The sequence below is a fragment of the Halichoerus grypus genome, chromosome 2 (genome assembly GCF_964656455.1).
Source record: "Halichoerus grypus chromosome 2, mHalGry1.hap1.1, whole genome shotgun sequence".
Taxonomy (NCBI): Eukaryota; Metazoa; Chordata; class Mammalia; order Carnivora; family Phocidae; genus Halichoerus; species Halichoerus grypus.
In genome coordinates this window covers 120,576,664-120,594,625 of record NC_135713.1, presented here as the reverse complement: position 1 = coordinate 120,594,625, position 17,962 = coordinate 120,576,664, and the positions used below count along the sequence as shown (strand labels likewise).

Below are 17,962 nucleotides of genomic sequence, written 5' to 3'. Positions count from 1 at the left end.
GCAGTACGCTGCCCAACATCTCCACTGTTTGATCTGGATTCTCCATGGCTTGCTCAGATCTCTTCGTGGCTTTTCCTCCCCTGCATTAATTCTAAGCACCTTCTTGTTATTAAAGCAAAATTCTCTGTTTGCCTAGTGCCTTGTGATCTGAAAAAGCAGCTGTAAATAGAAAGTGTGCTCCCTATGACGCAGCACTATTGGCATTTTGCTCTTTAAAGGTTAATGGCCAGGGCTGTACCTCTGGAAAACTCGGCCTACAGCACTCACCAGAAGTTATTGCCCAGGGAGGTGGGGCTGAGAGGATGTGGGGAGGGTGTTGGAAGTCTGCACAGTGGCATGGTGAGTCTCTCTAGGGAGAACAGTACGTTCTGGAAGAAAGGATGGGCCATTGGAAGCCCCCAGCCATGAGAGGTAGCAGGACTGTGGCTTCCACCTGGCCTCTTTCCTGGACTGACTTCCTATTGCTTGTCCCTTGCTGGAGAGTGAGAGCTCCTGGGAGGACTTGCCGTGATAATTCAGGGCCTGATCATGCTTCAGTTGCAATTTATTTAAAGTTGACAATAGGGTGCCTGCCTTTTATAAGCAGATTCCCAGCACTTGAATCTCTGAGCCTGGGTTTTTTGCCTTGGTGAAAAAGTAGTTAAATTTCACACTTATTATAGCACCTGGCACCTGACACCCTCCAGAGACTTTAAAAATGAACAAAATGAACCCTCAGCACCATTGTAAACAGGGAAGAGAGAAGAGAGAGTAGATCCCATATTCCCTCTCCACAGGAAACAAAGGGCCAAACCCGCCTCACCGCCACCTCATTTTTTTTAGGCCAATCTTCAAAGGGCTTTTGATTGGTACTCAGAGAGGTGCTAGCTCAGAGCATCTCCTGGAGGTCAGGATCTGCCTGAAAAATGGGTCAGTCTGGCACCAGCACACAGGCCTGACCTACTAGAGATAAGACCTCCAGACCCAGGAATCCTGCTTCAGCTTCCCACTCTCAGCATCAGGTAATAACCAGTCCGAGAAGCTAGATTGATCTTTGCCAAGTGTATCTAATTGTCGAAGTATGTGGGCATATCTGCCCTGAGAGGGAAAGGTTAGTACAGGATTTGCAGTGTGATTCAATCAAGGAAAAGTACAAGTATATAATTCTCTCCAACCCCACAATCCAGCTAGTCCTGATATCCCATCCCTGACTTGGTCCCTATTGGAAAAACAGTGGTCTCTATAGTTAGAAACCTGAGTTCACATTGTCTCTCTGCCACTTACAAGCCTTAAAACTTAACTTCTCTGAGTCTCAGTTTCCACATCTGTGCAACAGGAATACTAAGAGTGTTAATGGTTTTCTATTGCTGTGTAACAAACAATCCCAAATTTAGTGGCATTAAAAAAAAAAAACAACAATTTGTCATGCTCACAGATTCTGTGGGTCAGTAATTTGGACAAGGCACAGTGCGAATGGGTTGTTTCTGTTTTGTGGTATCTGGGATTCAGCTGGGATGACCTGAAACTGAGCTCAGTTGGGACTCTTGAGCAGAGCCTCCATCTACGGTGGCTTGGGCTTCCTCACAGCATGGTGGCCTCTGGGCTCTGGGACTTCTTCCATGATGACTCATGGTTCTGACAGTGAGTGTCCCAGCCAACAGGGCAGGAACTTCATGGCCTTTTATGATATGGCACTGGGAGTCACATAGCATTATTTCCACTGTATTCTGCATTCAGAGAAGTCACCAGTCTGCCTCGATTCAAGGGAAGAGGACATAGAGTAGACCCCATCTCTTGGAGACAGGAGGGGCAAAGAATTTGAAGCCATGTTCTTTCTTTTTTTTTTTTAAGATTTTATTTATTTATTTATTAGAGAGCGAGCAAGAGAGAAACAGCATGAGAGGGGAGAGGGTCAGATGGAGGAGCAGACTCCCTGCTGAACCGAGAGCCCGATGTGAGACTCGATCCCAGGACTCCGGGATCATGACCTGAGCTGAAGGCAGTCACTTAACCAACTGAGCCACCCAGGCGCCCCTGAAGCCATGTTCTAAAACTGCCACCAAAACCTCTCTCACTTGGATCTTGTTAGGAATGAAATAACCATACTGTATATAGTAGAGACGCATTAAAGGGTACCCTGTATCTCCTTATATCTCCTTTCTGCCTTTCAGAACAAGTTGCCCTCACTCCAAAGGAGAATAACACAACCATATTGCCAAAATAACTAAAACTGCTTCAGTCTTTTCTGTGTTATGTCCCTTTCTGGACTATTACAAAGCCTGGGGAAATGGTCCCTCAATGCCAAACCGTAGGGTGGTGGCCTGGGCCAGGCAGGTGGTTTAATGACCCATGGGAATTTCCAGAGCTACTTCTCACTTGATCTTAGCCTTCTCACAGAAAATGAAAACAAAAGGGAAAACTAAATCCGGAACTTGAATCCTCTGCTGATAGGGGAAGCCAGCCCTGTGACTCAATTCTAAGCGTGTCTACACCCTGTGCTACCGCTTTAAGAGAATTCTGCATTTGAATGTGTACTTCCTTCATGCCCTCCAAGGAAACCATTCAGGGAAGTGTTTGTGTATCTCCCTTGGAAAGAGCAGTCCAGTGAGGCAGACAGACTGAATCAGAGGAGGGTGAGGAAACTTCCAGGTTTGGAACCCACTCAGAGAACACAAATTCCACATTTAAAATCCAACTCCAAGCTTTCTTGAGGTCCAAGTCCCGTTTACTCTTGCAAGCTCACTTCTTTTGTTCACAGAGAGAGTAGAAGCTTTGAGGGGCTTAGACAGAGACCTCTCAGGCCAAGTCCCTCTCACAAGGCCACGGGGAAGAAGTGAGTGTAAAGAATCAGGAACATAAGGCTTCTTTTTTTTCCTCTTGAATTGTATAAGGGAGCGTAAATTATGGGAAAAACTACTAAGGGAAAGAAAAGTGTGAAGGGTTCTAGCCAACTATAAGGCTTTGAAAGCACCTTTGGGATCCTGTTGTAATGTTCTCTGTTGGGCCAACCAAGAGATGCTGGTGAGCAGGCGGACAATAGGAACCATATGGAACAAGCAGAAAGGTTCTGGATATCAAGGGGAAGGTGAAAGCATGAAAGGTGTTATATTAGTTATTTATTGCTGTGTAACAAATTACCCCCAAATATAGTGGCTTAAGAAGATTTATTATCTTATACAGTTTCTGAGGGTCAGAAATCAGGGAGCAGCTTAGCAGGGTGGTTCTGTCTCTCAGGGGGTTTGTATCACGGGGGGTTTGACTGGAGCTGGAGGGTCAGCTACTGATGTAGCTGTTTGCTGGAAGTCTCAGTTTCTCTTCAAAGATGTTTGTGATATGGCAATTAAATTTCAGAGCAAACGATCTGAGAGAGAGAGAGAGAGAGAGAGCCCAACACAGAAGGTGCAGTGTCTTTTATATCCTAATCTCAGAAATGACAAACCATTATTTCTGTTGATTTTATTTTTAAGTGATCTCTACACCCAACGTGGGGCTCGAACTCACAACCCCGAGATCAAGAGTCGCGCGCTCTACTGACTGAGCCAGCCAGGCGCCGCACTTCTGCTCTTTTCTGTTGGTCATATAGACTGACTCTGGCACAGTGTGGGAAGGAATTAGGCCAGGTGTGACTCTCAGGAGGCAGGAATTATGGGAGGCTGGCTATAGATGCGGAGAGGCACAGAGCCCAGGCGGGCAGGTGGTCTGGGCTCTTGCCCTGAGCCTTTGTGGTTCAGAGAAGGGCAATCTTCTAATGGTCTCCACCCCATTTCTGTCCTCTCCACCCTTAACGAGCTGTAAACTCTGTGAGGACAGGGACGGTGTAACTCTGTCTATCTGAGGCACTGCTCCTCCCCAGTGCCTGATGCATCTGGCACGTAGTAAAGACCTTGATAAATGCTGATTTGTAAGACGCAGAGGGAAAGATTGAAGTAGATGAAGCTAAGAAAGCCTGGTAAATTGGGTTAAGGTATTGAATTCCAGGCTCAGGAATGTGGACTTTGTATCGTGGGTGATGGGAAGCCACTGGGCGGGGCATCCTTAGAGCCAGTTAATATGCAGGCTCTTGCTGCTTCCCCTGCCTAGAACACTCTCTTCACAACTTCTGCCCGTCGTTCAAGAACAGAGGGTGTGTGCGGGTGGGTGGGTGTATGTGTGTGTGTGTGTGTGTACAAAAGCTCAAGTGCAAGGAAAATATTCCAAGCCCAGAGCAAAGGAAAGAAGAATGGATGGAGATTCAAAGACATTTTGAAGTGGGGAAGAGAGACCTCTTCGGGCCACAGGGACCAGGGAGGGGAGGCAGAGTGGGGGACCTTTGCACTGCCTTGCCTAGCTACTGGGGGTGATGAGGGACAGAGACGGGCTGTTTAGTTTCAAGGGCTAGAGACCCACTCAGACTGGCTGAAGGTCCAGGCTATTGGTGGGAAGACTCCTGGGGTCTGGAGCACACGTGGCTGTTGCCCTGTTCCAGTCCTTTCTCGGTGCTCGCCTCTGTGCCAGAGACGGCTCACAGTACCACAGGACCCTGCCTGAGGACTTTGTTCTGGCCACAGGAACACACTTGGCCGCTGCACCGGGGAAGTGCGAAGTACCAGGGAATTAATGGTTCACTTCTGGAAGCAGCTCTCAGCTCCCGACCAATGACAGAAGCGTGCGTGTAGCCCAGCTTGGGGCTTACCCGTAAGCCGGGCCAACCCGGGGGGCGCCTTCCACATTGTCCACTGGAGTTTCCAGCAGATCTGAGCCCCAGTTGTCCATGTAGTAACTTAGCACCTTCCAGCATACCCTCTTGTGGTTTCCTTCCCTTCTGTCTCACTTTCTCACTCCCCTACCCGTTTCCTGTAGTCACCTCCCAGATAAAGTATTCGCACTTGAACCCCTCTTTCAGCGGCCGTTTTGGAGGAACCCGAACCAGAACAGACATCTCACAAAACACAAGCGTGGATGTCAGTCTTTAGGTCTTGCTTGGAGGCCATGAACGATGGGGCCTGCTTTTCCACAGCCCAGTGTGAAGATGAGGTGTCTACACACGATGCTTCTCCCACGTACAGCATGGCTGGGGTGCTTGTCATGCTAACAGGGTCCCTGTCTCTTTTCTCCTTCTTTTCAAAACCTGCCTCTTCCAGTAGCCTTGATCGGTCTATGCCACAGTCCCGGCTGTATCACACATGTCACTGAATTCATCTTATGTCTGATGTGATGTATCTGAAAGAGCTTCATAAACCCTAAAGGGTTGAGCAAACGGACCAGGTGAGGAAGGGGGGAGAAGAAGAACAAGAAGCAGGAAGATGGAGGGGCTAGAAAAGTGGGACACATCCTGCAGCATCAGACACAGAAGGCAAAGCGCAGGGCCAAGCGGGAGGCAGGTGGCAGAACGGGGCCAGAGCTGGGGACTGAGCTTTTGCAGGAAGCTGGTGCCCAGATGAAGCCTGTGCATGGCAGACAGGGGCCTCTGCGCGCAGCCGGGTTTTCGACTCTCCTTGACTGCTTTTTAAGCTGCACCAGGCTGGCATGTGGCAGCCTGGAGCTGCAGTGACGATGCTGGGCTGCTCCCAGCTGTGCCGCGTTTCTTCCTTTTCCTCTCCCGTGTCTGTCTCCACTGGCACCGAGCAGGGTGGGCACCGGCACGGGTGGCTCAGAGGACCTGCAGAACTGAGGCACAGGCTCTCCCGGGCGTGTGGCACTCCGGAGCGCAAGGATCCCTCCCCGGAGCTGACCTGCAGACCGCCAGGCACACAGTACGGGGCTTCCTTCCAGCTGAAATCCCCGGGTGGGGCAGGGGTGAGAGTGGAGCTGGGAGGGGGAGGTGGGGGAGGGGCTTGGGTCAAATGTCAGCAAGGCCCACCCAGCCCTCTGGGCTTTCCGGGGGAGATAAGGCAGGGACTGCAAATGCGACGGGGGGTGGACCGAGAAGGCAGGGGTGGCTGGGATGAAAGCTCCCCTTGCCCTTTTCCCCAGAGGAGTCTTTGTGCTTCCTGCCTTCCCGGAACCCTCCTGCCAGGGGAGCTGGAGCGAGGAAAAGGCTGGCTTTGCTACTCCTGGGGCTGGGGGGAGGGGGGGCGGCGGCGGAGAACCATCTGTGATCAGAGGAAACAGGCCTGCGGAGGGAGAGGTAACAGCTCAAACCAGAGGCCGATTTCAGGTGGGGAAAGTCTTTGTTGGGTTCATTCATTCACATTCACGCATGCATTCATTCACACGTTCATCGTCGTGCAGGCATTTCTTAGATTCCTGCCATGTGCTGAGCTCTGCAGGGGCCAGATGCACAAAGCTTCCTGATTTCCGTGTGGGGTTGCTGCCCTAGGGACGGCTCACCTGCTGTGGTGAAACCCGTGTTTTTCTGTTCCCTGAGGAGCAAATTACAGTTGTTCAGGCACAGGGGGTAGGTATGAATTCCAGGCTGCTGCCTGTGGAGGGGATGAGCCTTCAGGGGTAGGAGGCCTGGCAGGATGGGTGTGTCTCGCTTTTCCCTGGGCCCTGAGGGCGGGCACCCTTGTGTCTTCTGAAGCGTACCCCCTTTTCCTTGGGCAACCTGCCCTTCTGTTTCTGCATGTTTCCACTCCAGCAAGACTTCAGTCCACGGAATGGAAGGGACGTGCGAGATGACAGCTTTTTCCTTCCTTCCATCCTTTCTCTTTCTTTTCCTTCTAGTATTTGCTGAAGATCTCCCGAGAGCCTGGCACTCTACCAGGTGCCTTCCTTAAAGCCATTGTGGAGAAATGATGCTTTCCAAACGAGAAGTATTCTGTTGTCATTCCTTTCTCTCTGGCCACGGGGAACCACGCCAGAGGTGGTTTTTCTCCCTCTCTCTTTTTCTCTGCCTCGGTTCATTTCTCTGAGGTCCCCAAAGCTAGCCTTTGGCTCCCTTCTTGGGATCACAGCCCTCCCTTCCTCTCCCCATTCTGTGGTCAGAAGAGGCCAAGGCCCCGCCGGGCCTGCTGTCTTTGCCTGTGTCCGTCTGTGAGCACCCTGGCCGCTTTAGGGCCTCTGGGATCAAGCTCTCAGGCGCCAGGACAGTTTCTCATAAACGCAGAGGGGACAAAGGCACCCTAGCTTTCTGGATGCCAAAGGCCTTCCCTTGTGGCTCTTGCCTCAATAACCTACCCCCGTTTTTTTGTGTGTTTTTTTGGGGTTGGGTGGTTTTTTTTGGGTTTGTTTCTGCCTCAGGCACATTTTCTCTGTAATTTTTGGAACCCAAATATAAGGGAAATCTCATTTGCTCTGTTCTGACTCATTTACAATTAAATACACTTGTTCCCATCTGTGTCTGTATACATCTGCATACATTTGCTATAGCATCGCCCTTAATTTTGGAAAATGATGCGGCTAGTGTTATTTTTACCCTGATTCCCAAATTGGCTGAGAAGACCAGTGGGTGTTCACCCACACAGTGACAGCCCCCACCCAGGGCCTGTCCCTGAGGGAGGTGGTGACATTTCTTTCATGGGCAGGACATGCAGACCCCTGGCCCATCCTGCTTTTTGTGGTTGCCTGTCATAGGGCTCCAGCTACCGGGCCTGAGGGGGTTCCAGTCCATGTCCGTGTCCAGGCCTCACTGGCCATAGCCATGGGCCTTGACTCCCTCGGCCACTTGCTGGCAGCTGCTTGGCCACGTCCTGGAGCTGGATGGGGGAGTGGAGGGCTTGCTGGCTCTCAAGGAAGATGATCCTGAGGAAGCGCTGTCATCTTAGCCCATCCCTCCCAGCCTGGGAGGAGAGAGGAGCTGTCTTTCCTGTTCAGAGGGCTGGGGTGGCATGTGTGGGTCCTGCCTCACCTACGTACCTAAAAATACCACCCCGTGGTTGTCTGCCGCTCCCCCCGCCAAAACCCAAGTTACATGGTAAAGATACTCACATTTAATGAGATGGTGGTGCCTCTCAGCACACTTGGAGCCCTTTTGAGACTACCTCATTGAATAATTTTATTTATACTCATATGCTAAAATAGAACGTGGCCAATGAGAACTATAGGATGCAGAAAACAAGATGTCAGTTGCGGTCAATAAGAAAAAATAACATCAAAACAATACTTGAAACAATACTTACTCTCTCCTGATCACCAGCCTATTGTGGAAATTCTGTGATGGGCAGTGGTGCTGCTGCTATTGATTAGTAATTCATATCTACTCAGGAAAAGGCCGAGCTTTCATCTTTCTTCTGCATCACTTCCAAGACCCTAGACTGCTTACTTCATGTTGAATCAACTGCACTCCTAAGAGGTGGCGCAAGATGATGCCGGAATCATCCAGGATGTCTTCCTGTTGCCTACGGCCTCTTTAGGCTGGGAAACAAGGATGCATGGCACCAGTGACAACCGAGGTTCCTCTTCGTGTGTGGCTTTGTCTTGGGCCTATGAACTCCAAAGGGACGGAGAAGCTGCCATCTCCCTGCCCTCAGAGAATTGAATGCTTGGCCAGTATTTCTAGTCTAAGGTTGGGGATCAGTTAGCTTCTCTCCTCTGGTGGGTTCCTGAGTATCTGCTTTTTGAAACCCTCCTCCCAAGATTCCTTGACTGGTTAAGGTCTTATCCCCTGCTCAGTCTGAGTTGCTGCTCTACACACGCACGCGTGCACACACACACACACACACACACAGAGTCATTAATCTTTTTTTTTTGTTGCAGTTGTGAGCAGAGTCAGATGCTCTGTAGGCAATCAAACCTGTTATACATGGACCCGTTTGCCTAGGTTCTAGCCCTACAATGCCTCTTAAAATTTCTTCTCTTTTGCCTGGTTAACTCCTTGTCATTCCCCAGATCTTGATTTAGACACCACTTTCTCCTGGAAGCCAGGTTGGGCTTGGTGGCCCTGCTCGGAGACCACACAGCAGTGTATTGTGATAGCCTGATGATGCATCCATCTAAGGTTCCAATAGCCTGTATGTTTTCTGCAGGCAAGAGCTGTGTCTGTCTTGTATCCCTTGTGCCTAGAGCAGCACCTGATACTTGGTGGCTGTTCAGTAAATATGTATTAAGCAAATGGATGAATGAATGCATGCCTGAACTAAGTCACTTTATAGAATCCAAGCTCCCTAACGTTATTTCCACCCAATTCATCCTATGGGAGAACCAAGTTCCCTTAAACAGAAACTTATATGCAGAGATAAACACCGAGAGAGCTCTACCCCATAATGAAACAGTAATGATAGTAATAGTTGGAAACTATCTGAGGTAGTAGAATAATAGGTGAATTTAATTTTTTTCTTTTGCCTGGTGTGTGTTTCTACAATGACATATATATATAACACAAGAAGTTTCAAAAAGAATTTACTATGTAAAATGAGGAGTTAATGTTTAATGGGCATAGAGTTTCCGTTTGGGAAGATGAGAAAGTTCTTTTTTTTTTTTTTTTAAAGATTTTATTTATTTATTTGACAGAGAGAGACACAGCGAGAGAGGGAACACAAGCAGGGGGAGTGGGAGAGGGAGAAGCAGGCTTCCCGCGGAGCAGGGAGCCCGATGCGGGGCTCGATCCCAGGACCCTGGGATCATGACCTGAGCTGAAGGCAGACGCTTAACGACTGAGCCACCCAGGCGCCCCAAGATGAGAAAGTTCTGAAGATGAATGATGGTGGTGGTTGCACACAATGTGAATGTACCTAATGCCACTGATTTGTATATTTAAAAATAGCTGAAATGGTAAATTTGGTAAATTTCATGTTATGTATATTTTACCACATGCACACAAAAGTTGCCCATCAGAGGGGTCCTGTGTTGGGCAGGAATGGCCCAACTCTGGCACCCCTGCTGAGCTCAGTCATGGGCTGAGAGCGTCCCAGAGGAAGCATGGCCTTGGTGTGGATGCTGTGATGGGTCTCAGGGTGGGTCAACTCTGTTCACTACAACAGTTCTCTCAAAGGGAAATCTGAGCAGCACGTCACCATGGTCACCACAGCTCTGGACTCAGGCTGCCTGGGTCCAACACCCTGGTCTGGCACTTTCTGGCTCTTGTCAAATTATTCTACTTCCCGGCGTGTGCCTTAGTTTCTTTATAAAACAGGGGTGATGATGTTAATTCCTAGCTTATAGGGTGTTACATATATGAGCTAATATATATAAAGTGGTTAGAACATTACCTGTCCTAAAGTGTGCTGTTTGTAAGAATGTGCTAGTATAACCATGCGGCATTTACTGTGATATAGGCTCGGTGATAATGGGAATTCAGATCAAATGCTAGGCAGTGCTGCATCCTGATCAGCCCTTTGCTGTGGTGCCGGCTCTGGCTCCATTCTGAGAGAAGGGTCCCCTCCTGGCCCTTGTCTTCAAGGATAACATCTTCATCGTCATCATTATCAAAAATTGCCATCATCTTCAGCATCATCAGCATCAGTATCAGCATCATCCAAAAGGACTTTATTAAAAGCATCTAATTACACATTCTACTGTTCTGTATTTTAGACAACAATAATTACACACACTTCTAGGAGCTTAGCAACTAAATCTTGGATGAGCATGTGAAGGGCTCCCGAATAGCAGAATAAAGGCACTGCTAATAGAGCAACTCACTCCTGATGGCGTGTCCTTGGGCAGGCTGCTGGACCTCTCTGAGTCTCACTGATAGTATGAGAATTGCTTTCCTTCACCCCAGACTCTAGTGTGATAAAGTTTGAGGACTTGCTTGGAGGAGTGGAAGTGCTGTGCAAACTTTAGCTGGTGCTTCTCCAGGCCTCCTGGACTGATCCTGCCAGAGTTGATAGTGAGCTTCTCCTGGACTTCTCACCCATGAATGAACGGCTGCTGCCCACTTGGGAGTACATGGATGGTGGGAAGCAGGGTCCATTTGGCCATACCCACCCCCTTTTGCTCTGCATTATCAGAATTTAATATGGTGGTATTTTCCTGGTTTGGCCCATAGGAAGAGGCTGCCTGTCTACTGTAGGTCTAGATTTATGACAGCCCCTCCTACCACTGAAACATGACCATGGCTTCCTAATTCACGTTTCTCTGAACCACATTTTTCTACCTAGTCAGTCAACAAACATTAGTGAAGTGCCTACTGGCTGCTGATTACTGTCTTGCATCCTAGGGAGAAGGAGGTAAATGAATGCCTGCTTTTAGGAGATCACAGACATGGGCCAGTGGGGTAGATGACAGGTAAATGTCTCATTGCAGTGCAGTGAGATGAGCCTTGACAGAGGTGTGTACCAGGCTTGAATATCTGGGAGGATTTCAGAATCTGGAAGAAAAGGGAGAATAAGTGTGGGAGCGAGGAGGTTGGTGGCTGGAAAAGAGGAAAGTTGTTCCAGGTTGAACGACTTCAGGGCTTCCGTTAGCAAGGCAGGTCTGAAGACTTCCATGGACCTCCATCCCTTCAAAGCTTAGGGAATAATGTAGGAATGGATTGGGACGAGGTTGGAAAGATAGGCCAGGACTGTTCATTCATTCTGCACCTACTGTGTGCCAGACACTGTTCTGGGTACTGGGGATAAAACAGTAAACAAGACAGACAAGAACCAAGCTGTCAAGCCACATTCTAGAGGGAGAAGACCAACAATTAGCAAGGAGATAAACAACTAATTTTGGATGGTGACATAAGCTATGAAGAAAATACAGTGGGGTAATGGGATAGAGTGGGACTATCCGAGTACCTGTCAGGGAGGCCAAATTTAGAAGGCAACATTTAATTTGAGACCCAAACAATAACAAGGCACCACCACTGGGGGGAAGAGCCCTCTGGACAGGGGGACAGCTGGTGGAACGGAGTGATCTCCAAGGGCCCTGTGGGCCACGCTAAATTGTTTAGATTTTTTCCTATAACAATGGCAAGCCATTTGAGGCAGGAAGGACCTACCTGGGCCACATTTTGGAAATCTGACCCTGGTGTTCTGGGCCTTAGCCTCCGTGGAGACACAAGATATTTTCTCTCCACCCCTAAACCTAAAGACCCCTTGGAGGTCAGGGCAATCAGAAGACATTGCCCACCACTGGGCTAAAATGGCTTAGGTGTAGAGAGCTAAATGTTTGGCTGAAAGTTCAAGGTGAGACCAAAATGCTGAGTGCAAATGATAGTAGTCTGGGGTGGGGGTGCACGTGTCATAGCCTCACCTTAAGCAAATTAATGAAAGGAATAAGTCACTGAGACCTAAAGGGCCCTTGCTCTGTGCACCACATTATGGCCCGTGAGGCAGAGGAAACTGGGTTCCTTCGTACACCCAGTCATGGAGGCACGGATAAGTTGCTGCTCAGCACAAGAAGCAGATGTCTTCTGAATTCATGACTTTTGCTGGTCCTGCGCTGGGCTGAGGACAGTGGGAAGAGGCAGTGATAGAGTGGCCAAACTCATTTGCAAGACTGGCCCTCCCTCAACCCAGGAAGTCCTAAGAGGGATTTCACGGAGGGCATAATGTCTACTTTCAGTAGGATCTGCTGTGCTCGATAAAGCATGGCAGGTCGTGAGGGCTCAGCCAGTCTCCCATTTGTGTCCATAGGAGTTTCTAACACTTCATCTGGCCTGGCCTTTCTCCTGCTTCAAGTCCTTTAGCAGTTCCCTGCTGCCTTCAGAATGAAGTTCAAAAGAATTATTAGTAGAGCATGATTCTAACCCTGCTTACTTCACCATTTTCTTTGACCTTGCTGTGCCTTTCTACTCTACAGCCCAGCCATATGGAACACCTTGCTTTTTCCAGAATCCACAATGTTCTGTTATCTCCATGCCTTTACATAGGCCGTTTCCTTGTTCTGGAATGCCTTCCCTTCCCCTCCAGCTCCCCTCACCTGGCTAACTTCTACTTTTCCTTCAGGACTCAGCTTCAATGTCAGAAAGTCTTTCCTGACCCATGGAGCTAGGGCTGGCCCACAGTATTCTTCCCCTTCTTTTCTCCCCCTGCTTTATTGAGGTATAGTGGACAATATTCCTCTCCTTTTTTTTACCTACTTAACTACATACCTGCAGCTCATCCCCCAGGGCTCCTGAGTCCTCCCAGACACTATCAGGCTTCTCCTCTCCAGTCACATTATTTGTCTTCCATAGCTTATATCACAATGGCTAATGATAGGTCTGTGAGGCTGTTTAATTGATGTGTCTCTCCTCCACTGATCTGTAAACACCATGGGGATACGTGCCTTGTCTGTTTACGTCACCATTGTATCTTAAGAGCTTGGCACATATTTACTAGATGAACGAACGAACGAATGAACAAGTGAATGAATGAATTCTTCTGGGTTCCTATATCACATGGAGGTGACTCCCAGCACAGTTCTTAGCTCATTGTAAGAGCCTATGTACTCCTCTGTCTCTCCAATCGTCTTGTAAGCTCCTTGAGGGGAGGAATTATGTTTTTCTCACCATCATTTCCCAGTGCTTGGTACATTGCCTGGCAATCAGGCACCACAAAAATATTTTGAATATTTGAATAGATGAATGAATGATGATAGGCATTCACTTATGTTCCCTTACACTCCATTCTTAATACGACAAAGTGATCTTTTAAAAATGCAAATCAGATCATGTTTACTCCACTTCTTAATCCCCCCCGGGGGCCTCCCATTGCTCTGAAAGGACAATGCAAGCTTCTTACCATCACCTACAGGGTCTTACATGATTTGGCTCCTGCCTACCTTTCTGACCTCATCTAGGACTACTCTTTTCCTCATCTACTACCCCTCAGGGCACTGGCCTTCCTTCTGCTCCTTGAATATGTCAGGCTTATTCCCACCCTGGGGCTTTTGCACTTGCTATTTCCTCCTGTGGGACATTTGGCTTTATCACCAGGCTCTTTTGGTCATTCAAGTCTCAGCACAAACATCATCTTTTTAGTGAGGCCATTCCTGACCTCGCTATGTAAATGAGCACACCTCTTCCCCATCACTCTCATCATTTACCCCTAACTGAAATCATTCTGTCCCTTTAATTGTTACCTACTTACTGTCTTTCTTCCTCTCTTGAGTGTAAATTTCACAAGGGCTGCCCACTACTGTAACTACAGGGTCCAGTACCATGTGTGTCATACAGTAGGTGCTCCAAAATATTTGTCGATTGAGGAAGTGAATGGATGCATGAATAGGATAATAACCTTCTGCGATAGAGGGGCAGGTTCTGCCAGACTCCCAGGCAGACAGAAGAGTGACTTACTGTGATTGAAGAAATAAAGAAGCTGGACTGGTAAGAACCAGTGGAGGGAGTCAGGATGGAATGTAGGTTTGCCACGCTCCACTGGGAGCTCCCGAGTCTGGGAATCCCAGGGCCTACTCAGCCAGCCTGAGTCCTCAACCTGGAATCAGATTCACTCTGGGTGAGCAAAAAACAAAGGCTGCCCTGGCTTCCATTTTAAGTTCTCTTGTATTCAGAATGCTTATGTGGGGACCTACGGGACATTTAAGATTCCTGGCAGATGTATCTCTCTGCTCTGTTCTAGTGGTATTTATTTTCTCAAAGTTTCTTGGAATCTAGAAAAATTGTTGTCAGGCAACAGAAGCAATGAATGGAGACACATGACTCATTCACCAATACATCTGAGATCTAAAGTGTATTAGTTTAATTCCGTTTATGCTACAACAATTCTTATTTTGATAGCACTTTTCCTACTCCTATAAAAATCTAAAAATGCCAGACAAAAAAAGAATTTTTAGAATGTTGAATACAAAGAACCAGGTTTTCATAATAAAGCCCACTGATAATTTTTTAAAGAGAAGAATAAAGCCCATCCGTACTCCTCCGTTCCCCTCCCCTTTTTTAAAAGACATTATTTAAAGGAAATTGGAAGGGCTGTATTTTTTTTTTTAAGATTTTATTTATTCATTTGAGACATAGAGAGAGAGAGAGAGAGAGCTTGAGCAGGGAGAGAGGCAGAGGAGAGGGAGAAGCAGGTTCCCCACTGAGCTAGGAGCCTGATGTGGGGCTCGATCCCAGGACCCTGGGATCATGACCTGAGCCAAAGGCAGACACGTAACCATCTGAGCCACCCAGGCGCCCCAAAAAACTTATTTTTAGATATAATTTTGCTCCTAATTCCCCTCCCTGCATGTAACCACTGTAACACTTTGCTGTGTATTCTTACACACTTATAACCATTCATTCAACTGAGTACCTGTTACCTACCAGGCACAGTTCTAGGTGTTGGAACCACAACAGCGAAAAGAAGAAAAAATGACCTGCTTTAATGACACTTACATTCTAATGGGGAAGACCGTAAGTAGATAAATAGCCATATAATGTACTGGATGGTGACGAGTGCTATGAAGAACAGTAGGGTAAAGAAATAAAATGGAGGGGTGCCTGGGTGGTGCAGTTGATTGAGCGTCCTGCTCTTGGTTTTGGCTCAGGTTGTCATCTCAGAGTCGTGAGATCGAGCCCCAAGTCAGGCTCTGCGCTCAGCGGAGAGTCTGCCTAAGACTATCTCTCCTCCCTCTGCCCCTGCCCCCAACCCCCGTGTTCATGCTCATGTGCTCTCTCCCTCAAAAATAAATAAATAGGGGCTCCTGGGTGGCTCAGTCTGTTAAGCATCTCCCTTCAGCTCAGGACATGATCCCAGGGTCCTGGGATCGAGCCCTGTGTCAGGCTCCCTGCTCAGCAGAAAGCCTGCTTCTCCCTCTCCCTCTGCTGCTCTCTCTGCTTGTGCTCGTGCGTGCGTGTGCTCTCTTTCTCTCTGTCTAATAAATAAATAAAATCTTTAAAAATAAATAAATCTTAAAACAAAAAGAAAGAAAATGGAGAGGGGAGAGGAGGAAAGTGGATGCTAGTGGTATTTCACAAGGGGTGGTTAGGGAACCCCTCTTGGACAAGGAGACCTTTGAGATCTGAATGAGGCCATGGGGTGAGATAAAATGCTATGGGGGAAGACCATTCCAAGGACAGGGAACTGGAAATGCAAAGGCTATGAGGCAGGAAGGTGCTTGATGTGTTATGAAAAAGTCTAGGACCCCAGGGTGGATGGCAGGGAAAGATACAGGGAATAAGCCAAAGATGGGTCTGAGGTTGCTAGGCAAGATCATGTAGATTTTATTCAGAGTGAGATAGGAAGAAATGGAGGGTTCTGAACAGATGATATGTTTTAAATGGCTCAGCGGCTATGAGAAAAGAGCATTAAAATGGATACGTATATGTTGTTCAAACATAAATAGGGTATTATGTGTATTGCTTTACAATCTGCTTTTTTGCAAAGTAAAATTTTTAAAAACAAAATATGATCATGATATCTCTTTGTTTAAAATCCTTTGTGATGTCCCATTCCCCTCACAATAAAGTGTAAAGCCTTACAAAGTCCTCTCCAGTCTGGCCTCTACCTACCTTGCCAGCTTCTGAATCACAGAACTTCTTTTCCTGGAATGGGACTTAGGGCCTTCAGACTTCCTTGTCCCTTGGTCTAGAATCAAGCTCTTTCCTTCTTTCCCTATGCATCTTGTCAATGTCTTTTTTTAAGGTCCCATTTATTTTTTCATTCATTTGACAAATATTTATTGAGAGATCTGCTATGTACCAGGCACTCTTCTAGGTACCAAGGACATAGCACTAAACGAAACAGACAAAATCTCTAGCCCTCATGAGGCTTGAATTCTAGTGGAAGACAAGAGAAAATGATGTTAAAAAATAAATGTATGTATGAGTTTTTATGTCGGATGGTGATACACCCTAAGCAGAAATATAAAGCAAGGAAAGAGGGATGGGAATGTTGGGGGAAGGGGTTGTAATTTTAAATAGGGTGGCCAAGAGGAAGCTTCCCTCAAAAAGTGACAGCTGAGCCTAGACCTGGGGGAGGTGAGAGAGTGAGTCAGGCAGCTTTTTGGAGGAGAGCATTCCAGGCAGAAAGCAAAGGCCCTAAGGCGAGAGCCTGCCTGATGGGTTCCAGGAATAGTAAAGAGGCCAGTGTGTCAGAGAAATGTGTAGGAGCAGGTGAGGTCTGCAGGCCCTTATAAGGACCTTGCCTTTTACTCTGGATGGGATAGGAGCCAATGGAGACTTTTGGGCAGAGTAGGAGTGACATGTTTGGACTTATATTTTAACAGAATCACTCCAGCTGCTGAATTAAGACTAGACTGAGGGAGGCAAGGGCAAAAGTAAGGCGACCAGTGAGGAGGCTCCTGTGAAATTCAAGTAAGTGATGATGATGGCTTGATTCAGGATGATAACAGTGGAAATGGTAAAAAAAATAAAAATAAAAAATAAAAATATATATATACACACACACTGAATATATTTTGAAGGTAGAGGCACAGATTTGTTGAGGAACCAGATATAAAATGTGTGAGGGAAAGAACATAGTCAAGGATGACTCCAAAGTTTTTGGCCTAAACAACTACAGGAATGGAGTTGCCATTTTTTAAAAAAGATTTTATTTATTTATTTGAGAGAGAGAGAGAGAGCATGAGCCAGGAGGAGGAGCAGAGGGAGAGGGAGAAGCAGACTACCACTGAGCAGGGAGCCCGATGTGATGCGCGCTCAATCCCAGGACCCTGGGTTCATGACCTGAGCATAAGGCAGACACTTAACTGACTGAGCCACCCAGGCGCCCCTGGAATTGCCCTTTAATGAAATGAAGAAATCTGTGGGATCAGCAGGTTTGGACAGAGTTATCAGGAAATCACTTTTAGACATACAGACATATGAAGTGTGAGATGCCTAGATGCCTACTAGGTATCCAAATAGAGGTATCAAGTAGGGAAATGGGAGTTTGGAATTCAGGAGAAAGGTTCAGGTTGCTATATAAACCTGGAATTGTCAGCATACTTAATGCCAAAAGACTGGATGAGATCACCAATGGGATTATGGCAAATAGAAAAGAGGTCCAAGGATGGAGTCCTGGGACACTCTAACAGCAGTTCTTAAACTTTTTAATCTCAGGAATCTTCTACACTCTTAAAACTTTTTGAGGATCTCAAAGGGCTTTTGTTTATGAGTCTTATCTATCAATGTTTACTGTATTATTAAATTATCATAAATATCTTTTAAAGAAAAATGACAATGTTTCTTAAAAGGAAATTTGGGGAGACGTATCATTTATTTTGCATTTTTGCAAATCTCTTTACTGTCTGGCTTAATTAAAGGTAATTGGATTCT

At 47.2% G+C, this 17,962-nt stretch overlaps 1 protein-coding gene across 2 annotated transcripts in view; it reads left to right on the top strand.

Annotated features, from left to right (window-relative positions):
- Window positions 1-17,962, top strand: part of CTNNA1 (catenin alpha 1) — a 306,638-nt gene that overhangs the window by 104,698 nt on the left and 183,978 nt on the right. The window contains exon 1 of one of the 2 annotated variants that reach the window (XM_078067463.1): window positions 5,689-5,711. The exons of the other annotated variant lie outside the window; for it this stretch is intronic. The gene's annotated coding sequence lies outside the window, so the exon portion shown is untranslated. Of the gene's footprint in view, window positions 1-5,688; window positions 5,712-17,962 lie in introns of those variants that run through there. 2 annotated transcript variants of the gene reach the window in all.